Below are 12,987 nucleotides of genomic sequence, written 5' to 3' on the forward strand. Positions count from 1 at the left end.
GAGAAGACTTAATATTACATTACATGATACCGGTCCATAACCAAGATAGATACAAGACCCAAATAGATCCACCATGCCAAAGATATGTCTCCAATTAGTAGAGGCATGAACACAATTACCTTTTTCATCCTAAATTCCATCTAGATGTCGCACCAACACCACTTGTGCATCCTATCAAAGATTCTCAGTAAAATCTCTCTCGGTAAAACCTTAAACCCTTACCGGTATAGGCTTACTAGAGTGTATGATAGAATCCAATCATCAAGTCAATACAAAATGACCAAAAAATACTCCAAAAATATGCAACACATTAAACCAAACATATTACATATATCCAAACATGTTGGTAGTACCAACTGATAGTCCCTTTTATCGGAAATACTAGTTTTTGTACCGATAATCAAAATATGTCTGTCGGTAACCAATGATAATAGCTAGTGTGAAAATAAATGAAAAATAATCAATGCAACACATAATTAATTCCTTGATATTGCCAACAGATACCACAATGGTTACCAAGGGGTTGAGAACCCTTCTACTAGTCTACACTATCCAAGTTGTAGCCATTCAGGAACTCAAGCTTATTGATAAATAAAATGCAACTCTTGAATCCATTATTGGTAAATTAATGAAATTTGAATTTAATGGTTTTGATGAAAGTGTTCAGAGATTGGAATCAGTATTTAGAGCCTCGGTTTCAAACCCACTGGTAAGGAAAAGTAGAGAAGCTAGTTATAGTCATGATTCTAGATCTAGAAGAGAGGTTGATGATGAAGATAGTGTGCTTGAGCTTGAAGCATTGTTGGCCAAGCGGTTACCCATAGGTACTCGTAAGTACAAAGGTAAATTACTATTGAAGTGTTTTACATGTAACCGGATTTGACATATTGCTGCTAACTCTCCAAATGGAGACAATGAGCAAAAATGTGAGAAGTATAAGAAGTATAAAGGCAAAGGTAAAAGAGTTTGTCTCATGGCAATGGATAGAGGAATTATAGATGAGGAATCTGAGTAAGATACAAATGAGGATATTTTCTTTGTTTCCATTAAAGAAGAGTCATCAGATCAGAAGGCATTAGTCTCTCACATGGATAGCTATGATGATTGGATTATAGACAGTGGTTGTTCACACCACATGATCGGTGACCAAAGTAAGTTTCTTACTTTGAAGGAATTTGATAGAGGTGTTGTGAGATTTGGGAATGACCCACCCTACATGTTAAAAGAAAAAAGGGAACCATATCTCTTAACGGTAAGAGAAATGCAGATGATGTCTATTGGTTTAAAGATTGAAACAAAATCTTTTGAGTGTATCTCAACTCAATGATAGAGGTTATCCAGTCAAATTCAAGACTGGGACGTGCAAAATCTATGGAAGAAAAGGTGAACTAATTGCAACCAACAAACAAAAAAAAGGTAACTTGTCTCATTTAAATTCTAAAGTCAATAATTGTTTAATTGCAAAAGTAAAAGATAGTTGGCTTTGGCATCAAATATTTTGTCATGTAGATTTTGATAACATTGTAAAAGTCCATAAGTCCAAATCAATAAGAGTTTGCCTCAATTGGACAAACCGATGAATTCTCTATGTAAGGAATGTCAGTTAGGGAAGATAACATCCTCAACCTTTAAGAGAAAATATCACTAAAAGGTGGAAGAAATCTTAAGTGCTTAAGAACTAATCAAGGTGGTGAATTTACTTATGAGGAATTCACTAGATACTGTGAAGACAATGGTATTAAGAGGCAACTTTTTTTACCTAGGACACCACAATAGAATGGTATTCTAGAGAGGAACATCGGTCTATTGTTGAATCTGCTAGGCCTATGCTAATACAAGGAGGTGTAGCTAAGACATTTTGGAGAGAATCTGTCAACACAACTATCTACACAATGAACCAGTTATTGGTTAAAATAGGTAAGGATAAAACTCCTAATGAATAGTGGTATGGTAGATCACCTAATGTCAGTTACTTTAAGATTTTTTGTAGAAGATGTTTTATCAAGAGAGGTGATTATGTTGGTAAATTTGATGCTAAGTGAAGAAGGCATATTTCTTGGTTACTCCACAAAGAGAAAGGCCTACAAATGTTACAACAACCAGACAAAGAAGATGATCAAAATTGCTAATATCTGAGTGGATGAGTTTCCTGAATATTCAGGAGAAATCAAAAAGGAGAAGGAGGAAGATGAACCTTACATTCTGATTTTGCAACCAAAACTGATATGCCAGAAGTTGGTGAAATGAATACTACAACACTAGTTCAACTTGAACATGTAGATTCTACAGAAGATGAAGAAATTGAAGAAGAAAAAGAACCTAAAGACCATGATCATGTTATTCCAAGGTATGTTAGACTCAATCACAATCATGATCAAACTATTGGAGATAAAGATGTTGGTTTGCTAACTAGAAGAAGAATAAGAGAGAATTCTTGTCTGATCTCCACTATTGATCCTAGAAGAACAAAGGAATATTTTGGAGATGATCATTAGATAAAGGCTATGGAAGAAGAAATTGACCAAATTGAGAAGAACAATACTTGGACACTTGTTCCTAGATGGTTAAAAAATATGTAATAGGTAGAAAATGGGTATTCAGGAATCAACTAAATGAAGATTGATTAGTGGTAAAAAATAAAGCCAGACTGGTATGCAAAGGTTATGCACAAGAAGACGCTGAAGACTACGGTGAGACATTTGCAGTAGTTGCAATATTGGAAGGTGTTAGGACTCTACTTGCATTTGTAGCATATGGAGGATTCAAAGTATATCAGACGGATGTGAAGTAAGCATTTCGATTGGAAGAGGAAGTCTACATTGAACAGCCAAATGGTTATGCTTTGACTGAAGAAAAAGATATGGTGTGCAAAATACACGAGACACTATATGGTTTGAAATAAGAACCTAGGGAATGGTATGAAAGATTACATTCTCACTTGGTGAAGATTGGTTTTCAAAGAACCAGTGAAGACAACAATATATATCTCAACACAGAAGGAGATAGGATACCAATTAGTGAGTTATTTGTGGATGATATCATTTTTGGAGGCAATGATGAAATGTGTGATGACTTTGCTAATGAGATGAAAAGTGAATTTGAGATGTCTCTAGGAGGAGAGATAAAATTATTTATAGGTTTGCAAATTAAAGAAATGAAGAATGGTATATTTATCACACAATCCAAATGTGTTAAAGAAGTATTGAAGACTTTTGGAATGGGAGACTATAAACCAATTGGGACACCATTGGTTACATGTTGTAAATTGTCTAAGGAGGATGATTCTACATCAATGGATGAGAAGGGGTAGAGGTCAATGATAGGGAAAATACATTATGTTGTCCACAATAGACTGGATATTTCTCATGTAGTTGGATTAGTTGCTAGATTTTAGAAAAGTCCTAAGGAGATGCACATGGTAGCGACTAAAAGAATATTCATATATTTGAAAGGCACAATTGATTATGGATTATGGTATCCATATGCAAGTAACATTGACTTGAAAGTCTATACAGATGTAAATTGGGCAGGAAATGTTTATGATAGGAAGAGTACAACCGGAGAAACATTCTTTCTTGGAGGGAGGATTGTGTCTTGGAGAAGAAAGAAACAAAGTTGTATATCACAATCAAGTGAAATAGTTAAATATGTTACAACTTATATGAATTGTACCTAGGAAATCTAGATGAAACACATTCTGGAAGGTTTCAAGTGTAATATTACAAAACTGGTAAGGATTTTCTATGATCACAAAAGTGTAATAAAAAATTCAAAGAACCCGGTGTTGCATAAAAGAACCAAGCATATTGAGTTGAAGTATCATTTCTTGAGAGAGAAAGTGCAGAGTAAAGATGTGTCATTGGAGCATGTATCTACCAAGGAATAGCTAGTGGATAACTTTATGAAATCTTTACCTAAGGCTAATTTTCAGTATCTTAGAGGTTAGTTAGGATTTGTTCCCCTACATGAGGTTAATTAGGTAGATGTAGAGGACATCAGTCATAGATCTTATTAAAGATCTTGAAGTAGGACTGGTGTAGAGTGGAGCTATTTCATAGAGGGAGTAACAATTTGCAGATCATTGTTGGATATCGGTGAAACATGGAATGGTTAACTAGGTAATATTGGTATTAACTTTGGAATTGTTGTCAAAGGGGGATAAGAACTATATGATTTATGAAGAGAATAACTATATATGATTGATAGCCAATTACCAGCTAGTTACATGGAGACACAGTTGAAGGCGAGTGTGTGATTGGAAAATGAAAGCAAGGATTCCTATACATGTATATGTGCATCACTCTCAATATTCACAATCAAAGGGTATTGATATTTATATTGTCATCAATGCCAAAGGGGGAGATTATTGGCATTGCATGAAGATTGCATTAAGGAAGTATAGTGTTGTCATTGATGTTAATAATAACTGGTAATGGAGTTATATTGCAACCCGTAGTGATGTAGTAATGCAACCAGTAGTTTTACAATTATGGAAACCAATATTGGTATTTGAAGCAGAGAGATCAATCGGTAATGCTAACCTATTGATATGTTGAACCCTAACCAATCAGTGAATTGATTATGTTGATCTATGATCGAATGGTGATCGAAGATGATTATGCCACATATGATGAATACTAAGAGGGGGGGTGAATTAGTATGCCAAAAATCTTTGCACTTAAATACTTTGCAAGACTAATAGTAAATTGGTAAATTAGTTTAGCAGACAAACCAATTAGCACACTTGTTAACCCAATAGAAAATAATGCTTTCATCCACAGAAGCACAAATACCATAACATAAGAGATTTTGACATGGAAACCCAAATGGGAAAAACCACAGTACGATGGAACTCACAAGTAACTATCTATAGAATAGGAACTAGACCAGTCAAGGTCAAAATGGTTAAGGTCAAACAATGTTCTTTACCGGAATAGATCATGTTAGGAATCTCAATCTCTGTTAGGAGATAAGTCCGATTAAAGACTACCTTGATAACTCAAAGATGAATGAATAGTACGAAACCGGTACTCAGAGGGGGGGTGAATCAGTACAGATAAAAACACACTCTTAAACTAGTTTGTCAACAGACATTGTGCATTGACAGACAAATAGTAACACCTATCCTTAAATAGAGTACAACTGGCAAAACCTAGAATAACTGAGACAAGCATAAACTGGTTGACACTTATCTTCTCATAAAATCTAACACTTCATTTCCATTTCACCCTTATGCATGAGCAAGTAATCTACCATCAAAGTTATACATATGAGAAACTAGATCAACATGATTCACCACTTGACAGAAAATAACATAGCATCACATGAAGAAGACATCACACATGACACACATATTTTTCACGTGGAAACCCAACTGGGAAAAACCACGGTGGGGATGAATACCCACAAGCTTGTTTTTTAACTCTTTAGAAGTCTGCTCTATTAGGAGGCTTATTCGGTTAAAGACTCACACAATAGGTTCTATTAGGAACCAATCCTGTTAGGGGTCACCCAATTAAGGGATGGCTAGAATACCCGGTTAAGTGTTAAACCCTATTAAAGGTTACATTGTTAGAGGATTTCAAGAACTCAATGGTTTTGAGTCACCTTGTTAAAGGATTTACAACAAGCCGATTAAGGCTACCCTATTAAGGGATTTTCCAATTGTTGAGGTGGTTAGAGATCAACAGGTATTACAATGATTTGGTAACAATACTCAATGCCAATGCAGATCTGGTTAAGCTCCTATTCGCCTTCTGCCCTTACACTCTGTAGGTATCACTTCTCTCCTCTAGTATGGCAAGAATCATGTATCTCTTCTCTTGGATACACACACACAACTTTTTCCAACAACCTCAGAAAGAACCACAACATCGACCTTATAGGAAAATAGATAGGTCGGTAGCATAAACCCTAAACCCTAAACCTGTTAGGTTAAGGAATTCAAATGATTCAATCCTAAATGTTGAGTACACTACATTAAATGCAATAGTCTTGATCCAATCTCAAGACATTCTCCATCATTTGTTTTCCACTGATTTCATAGCAGCTGATAACCCATCAGACGTTATCACCGTTTACAAACTTTGCACATTCTCGAGGTAGATAGGAACAATCTCCTTCATGCAAGATCCTTCACGCACACAAGGCTTACGTGGCAACATGATCTATTCTTTGTTATCATGCTAACTCCTCATAGACAATCACCGGTTGAGCCACACAGGCTTGAAGAACTTCAACCGAAAATCCTGAAGTTGAGACTACCAACTGGTAGTCATACAATGCTTCCATGTACCAGTTCCCATAACCATATGTCGGTTCACCTTGAACAAACACACCACTTCACTTTGGCACAAATGTCGATTCACAGTGTTATACCAGTTCTCACATATGCCGGTTCTCACCTCTTCAGCATATTGACATCAATGACAACATACAATGTCATTATGTCCTCATACCGGTTCACATAATGCCAACAATCTCCCCCTTTGGCATTGATGGAAATTTACAAAGATATCTCTTCGCTTCACATCTTCTCTTCAAATTTCTGCAGATATCTTCTCCATGGCAATATACAAAGATATCTCTCCACTTCACATCTTCTCCCCCTTTGACAAAAATGTCAAAGTGGAGGCACAAGCTTCCCTTTTCCATTATACTGCTCCCCCTGAGGAGTATTATCCTTCAACACATCCATCCAAAATAAATTTGACTATGCAATACCTAACTGATGTGGAGCATATGCCTTTAGTTTACCTCCTGAAGGAGTAACACCCCTGGTTCACCTCTTAAGTACATAAATGTAGCCTTTGGGAGAGGCTTGGTGAATATGTCTGCTAATTGCTCCTTATTAGAAACATGTTCTAGTGCAATCTCTATTTTCTGGACCTTTTCCCTCAAGAAATGATACGTAAGCTCAAAGTTCTTGGTTCTAGAATGTAAAACTGGATTCTTGGAGATATTAATTGCACTAGTATTGTCACAAAATATACTTACCGATTTAGATACATAAACTTTGAAGCCATTTAATAAATGCTTCATCCAAATTGTCTGGCTGTGGTTCATGAAAGCTACAACATACTCTGCTTCCACTGTAGACTGAGAGATACAACTCTTCTTCTTACTCATCCATGAGACTAGTCTACCATCAAGAAATAATGCACCATGGGTTATGCTTTTCCGGTCATCTACATTACCTACCCAATCAGCATCTGTGTATACTTTTAAGTTGAAATCCTTTCTATATGGATATCACAATCCATAATCAATAGTTCCCTTCAGATACCTAAGAATCCACTTGATTGCAACCAAGTGGGATTCTCTTGGGGTTTTCTAGAACCTTGCAGTAATGCCAACTGCATGTGCAATATCTAGTTTGCTATGCACTACATAATGCAACTTACCAATCATTGATCAGTATTCCTTCTCATCAACCAATGCATAGCCATCTTATTTGGATAGTTTACAACTGATCACCATCAGAGTACCAACTAGTTTGCTATCTTCCATGCAAAAGGTCTTCAACACCTCTTTGACATTCTTGGATTGACTGATAAAGATTCATCTTTCATCTACTTGATCTACAGTCTAATGAAGAATTTAATCTCCCCTATGAGTGACATCTCAAACTCTTTCTTCATCTTATCTGCAAACTTATGACTTATCTTGTCATCTCCACCAAAGATAATGTCATCAACAAATACCTCACAGATCAGGATCTGATCTCCTTCAGACTTCAAGTAGATATTGCTATCTTCACTTGTTCTCTCAAATCCAATCTTCACAAGATGGGAATGCAGATGTTCATACCAAGCTCTAAGTGCTTGCTTTAGACCATATAAGGCTTTATATATCCTACATACCATGTCACTGTCTTCAGATAGGGAAAACCCATCTGGTTGCTCTATATACACCTCCTCTTCAAGTACACCATTTATTAATGTAGATTTTACATCCATTTGATATACTTTGAAACCTTTAAAAGCTGCATATGCAAGAAGCATACAAACTCCTTCCAATCTGGCTATAGGAGCAAAGGTTTCTCCATAGTCTTCTCCTTCTTCTTGAGCATATCCTTTGCACCCCAATCTGGATTTGTTCCTAATCACTATGCCATCCTCATTCAGCTTATTTTTGAAAACCCATTTGGTACCAATGACATTTTTATGCTCCAATCTGGGTACCAAAGACCATGTAGCATTTTTCTCTATTTGGTCAAGTTCCTCTTCCATTGCCTTGATCGAGTCTTCATCTTTATGTGCCTCTTTGAATGATTTAGGCTCAAATTCAGAGATCATACATGAGTTTTCTCTGACTTCTCTTCTTGTAAGGATTCTTGCATCCTTATCTCCTATGATCTACTTAGGATCATGATTCAACTTGACATACCGAGGAATGGTCTTGATGGATTCCTCTTGCTTTTCTTCTTCATCCTCATCTCCATCAGTATCAATATCTCCATCTACTGGTGTAGGAACATTGTTACTTGTACTTGTTTGACTGACAACTGGTTCCCAGAAGGTTACAATTGGTTCATTTACTGCTTGCTTACTATCAGTCTCCTCCATTTTCTCAGAGGTTTCATCAACTCTTACATTGATGCTTTCCATGATTCTCTGAGTCCTATTATTGAAACACTTGAGAGCTTTTCTCTTGGTGGAATACCCTAGGAATATTCCCTCATCACATTTCGCATCAAATTTTCTCTGGTGTTCACTCCTCTTGATATAACATTTTCTACCAAACACTCTAAAGTAGCTAACCACAGGTGTCTTACCAGTCCAATACTCATAAGAATTTTTATCCTTACCTTTCTTGATGAGTACCTAATTCATTATATAGACTGCAGTTCTCACTGCTTCTCTCCAAAAGGTGTGGGCTACCTTTCCTTGAATCAACATAGTTCTAGCTGCTTCAACCACAGTCTGGTTATTCCTCTTTGCTAGCCCATTCTACCTTGTAGTCTGGGGGGCAAATAGTTGTCTCTTGATGCCATGTTCTTCACAATATTTATTGAATTCACCAGAAGTGAATTCCCCTCCTTGGTCAGTTCTCAGGCACTTGATCCTTTTACCACTTTCCTTCTCCACTAATGCTCTCAAAGCTTTGAACTTTACAAAAGCTTCAGACTTATCTTTCAAGAATGTGACCCACATCATTCTTGAGCAGTCATTAGTGAGAATCATGAAGTACCTATCACCCTGCACACTCCTAGTTTTCATAGGACCACACAAATCAGTATGCACAAGATCAAGCAAATTGTTAGCAATGAAAGACTTACCTTAAAAGGTTGAGGAAGACTTTTTCCCCAATTGACACTCTCTGCACAAGGTATTATCTGGTTTGCTTAGCACCGGGAACCCTCAAACTACCTTGATCTTACTAGCCTTCACAATGTTATCAAATTTTACATGGAAGAGTCTCCTATGCCATATCCAACTATCATCAAATTTAGCCATAAGACATGTACTTATATTTGCATTCAGCTAAAATAGGTTACCTTTGGTCTGCATGCCAGTGGCCACCAATTCACCATTCTTGAATTCCAAAGTGTGGCCACTATCATTCAACTAGGCAACACTTAGAAGATTGTGTCTGAGACCATCAACCCAATACACATTATCAGCACTACTCTTCCCATTCAGAGAGATGGGCCCTCTATCTTTGACCATGCATGGTGCATCATTGCCAAAGCGAACCACACCACCATCATACTCTTCCAAGGCTAGAAACTTGCTCCGATCACCAGTCATATCGTGAGAACAACCACTGTCAATGATCCACTCATTGGAATTATCAAACTAGGAGACAAGAGCCTTCTTGTCTGACACATCTTCCTTGACAACAACAAACACAACATCTTCATTTTCTTCATCCTCTGATTCCTCAGTTGTGACACCTTCATCAACTACCACAAAATAGTTTCTTTGGTTTTCTCCTTTGAATTTCTTGAACCTTTACGGTTTGTTCTTATTGTTTCTATTGGGATAGTTTATAGCAATATGTCCTATTTGGTTACAAGAAAAGCATTTCAAAGGAAGCTTACCTCTGTATTTGCCGGTTCCTTTAGGAAGTTTCCTAGCAAGGAGAGCTTCAAATGCCATCAGAATCTCCTCATCATCCATTTCGCTACTCTGTCTTGGTTCACCACTAGTGCTAGCTTCTTTTCCTTTTTCTGGATGGTACAACAAAAGCTTTAAAAGTTGATTTAGTCTTTTGAACACTGCCATCAACACTATTTAGCTCATAGGGTGTCAACTATGCAATGATGGAGTCTAGGGATACCTTAGTCTTGTCTATTGATCTTAGCTCCTAAATAGCAGCAACCCTTATTGTATAGACCGACAATAGGGATCTCATGACTTTGCTTACCACAGTGGAATCTTCCATTTTACCACCTGCACTCTTGATATCTCCAACAATGGTTTAGATTCATATTCCATACTGTTGAATGGTCTCACCTTCAACCATCAACATGTCTTCAAACTTCCCTCTAAGGCTTTCTTCCTTAGCTTGTTTTACATGCTCATCAGTGCCATAGATATTTTCAAGAGTATCCCATACCTCTTTGGGATTTACCTTATCCTGGACATCAATAAACTCAATGTCAGATAAACTACTAATTAGGGCTTCCATGACTTGCCCATTCTCCTGCATCTCTCTCTTTTGGTAATCGGTGAGAGTACCAGTAGGGGCAACATAGGCATTCTCAACATAGCTCTAGTGTTGAGCACCCATGCTTCTGATGTATATCTTCATTTTGTCTTTCTATATACTGAAATTTTCTCTATTAAACTTTGGACCTTCCCTCTTCATCATTAGACTGGGATCTTTAACTCAAGTGGTTAAGCTTATAACATAGAGGACTTGGAGGATGCTTTGATAGCAATTGATAACTCAAAGATGAATGAATAGTACCAAACTAGTACTAAGAGGGGGGGGGTGAATCAGTACATACAAAAATACACTCTTAAACTGGTTTGTCAATAGACACTGTGCATTCACACACAAACAGTAACACCGGTCCTTAAACAAAGTACAATTGACAAAACCTAGAATAACTGAGACAAGCATAAACCGGTTGACACTTATCTTCTCATACAATCTAACACTTCTTTTCCATTTCACCCTTATGCATGAACAGGTGATCTACCATCAAAGTTATACATATGGGCAACTAGATCAACATGATTCACCACTTGACAAAAAACAACATAGCATCACATGAAGACATCACACATGACACACATATTTTTCACATGGAAACCCAACTAGGAAAAACCATGGTGGGGCTGAATTCTCACAAGCTTGTTTTTGAACTCTTTAGAAGTCTGCTTTGTTAGGAGCCTTATCTGGTTAAAGACTGATACAATAGGTTTTGTTACGAACCGATCCTATTAGGGATCACTTGGTTAAGGGATGGCTAGAATACCCGGTTAAGGGTTAAACCCTGTTAAAGGTTACCTTGTTAGAGGATTTCAAGAACTCAATGGTTTTGAGTCACCCTGTTAAAGGATTTACATCAAGTAAGTTAAGGCTACCTTGTTAAGGGATTTTCCAACTATTGAGGTGGTTAGAGATCAATAGGTATTACAATGATCTGGTAACAACACTCAATGCCAATGCAAATCCACTTAAGCTCCTCTTCACCTTCTACACTTACACTCTACAAGTATCACTTCTCTCCTCTGGTCTGGCAAGAATCTTGTATCGCTTCTCTTGGATACACACACACAACTTTTGCCAACAACCTCAGAAAGAACCACAACATCGACCTTATAGGAAAACATATAGGTCAGTAGCATAAACCCTAAACCCTAAACCTATTAGGTTAAGGAATTCAAATGGTTCAATCCTAACCATTGAGAACACTACATTAAATGGAACAATCTTGATCTAATCTCAAGACATTCTCCATCATTTATTTTCCATTGATTTCATAGCAGCTGATAACCCATCACATGTTATCACCATTTACAGACTTCGCATATTCCTGAGGTAGATAGGAACAATCTTCTTCATGCAAGATCCTTCACGCACACAAGGCTTACATGGCAACATGATCTATTCTTCATTATAATGCTAACTCATCACACATAGTCACCGGTTGAGCCACACAGACTTGAAGCACTTCAACTGGAAACCCTGAACTTGAGACTACCAACTGATAGTCATACAATGCTTCCATGTGTTGGTTCCTATAACCATATGCCGATTCACCTTGAACAAACACACCACTTCACTTTGGCACAAATGCCAGTTCACAGTGTTATACCAGTTCTCACATATGCTAGTTCTCACCTCTTCAGCATATTGACATCAATGATAACATACAATGTCATTATGTCCTCATACCAGTTCACATAATGCCAACATACCTTGCTAGAGGATTTTAGATCCACAAATGTGACCCACCTTGTTAGAGGATTTACAAAAGGCTTTTGGGCCTACCCGGTTAAGGGCTACAAACTTGTCGAAGATGTGAGTAATCAACAAGTGAGTGATCTAGCAAATAGCACAGATTGTTTGGTTAGATCCTTGATAGCTCATTCCTAATGCATTCTAGCATTACTTCAATCTTCTACACATTCATACTCTCTAACTCCTCAACCACCTTAAACCCTAGCAACAACATTAAGAGCAACAACAACAACCTAAAACCCCAGAAATGATGTCCTTATAAAGGAATCTAATTTCATGTCGGTCCAATAGGATTACATTATAGTTTCCTAGGTTCAATGCATCTAGACATATTCTATAAAATGACACAAAAAGAACCGTTAAAGTGTCAGCATTGTCAAATAATTGGTGGATGGTAGCTCATCACAAAATGTTGGTTGGTAACTCATCATAGAGTATTACCAGTTCATACAAAATACCGGTTCAAGCAAAATGCTAGTTGCCGGTTTAGCAAAATGAAGACTAGGAAATATGTGTTTTGTCACTTTGATCCTTCGTACCGCTTGAGATCCTCAAACTGCTTGGGGT

This window comes from Cryptomeria japonica, chromosome 7 (assembly GCF_030272615.1).
Source record: "Cryptomeria japonica chromosome 7, Sugi_1.0, whole genome shotgun sequence".
In the NCBI taxonomy this organism is placed as follows: Eukaryota; Viridiplantae; Streptophyta; class Pinopsida; order Cupressales; family Cupressaceae; genus Cryptomeria; species Cryptomeria japonica.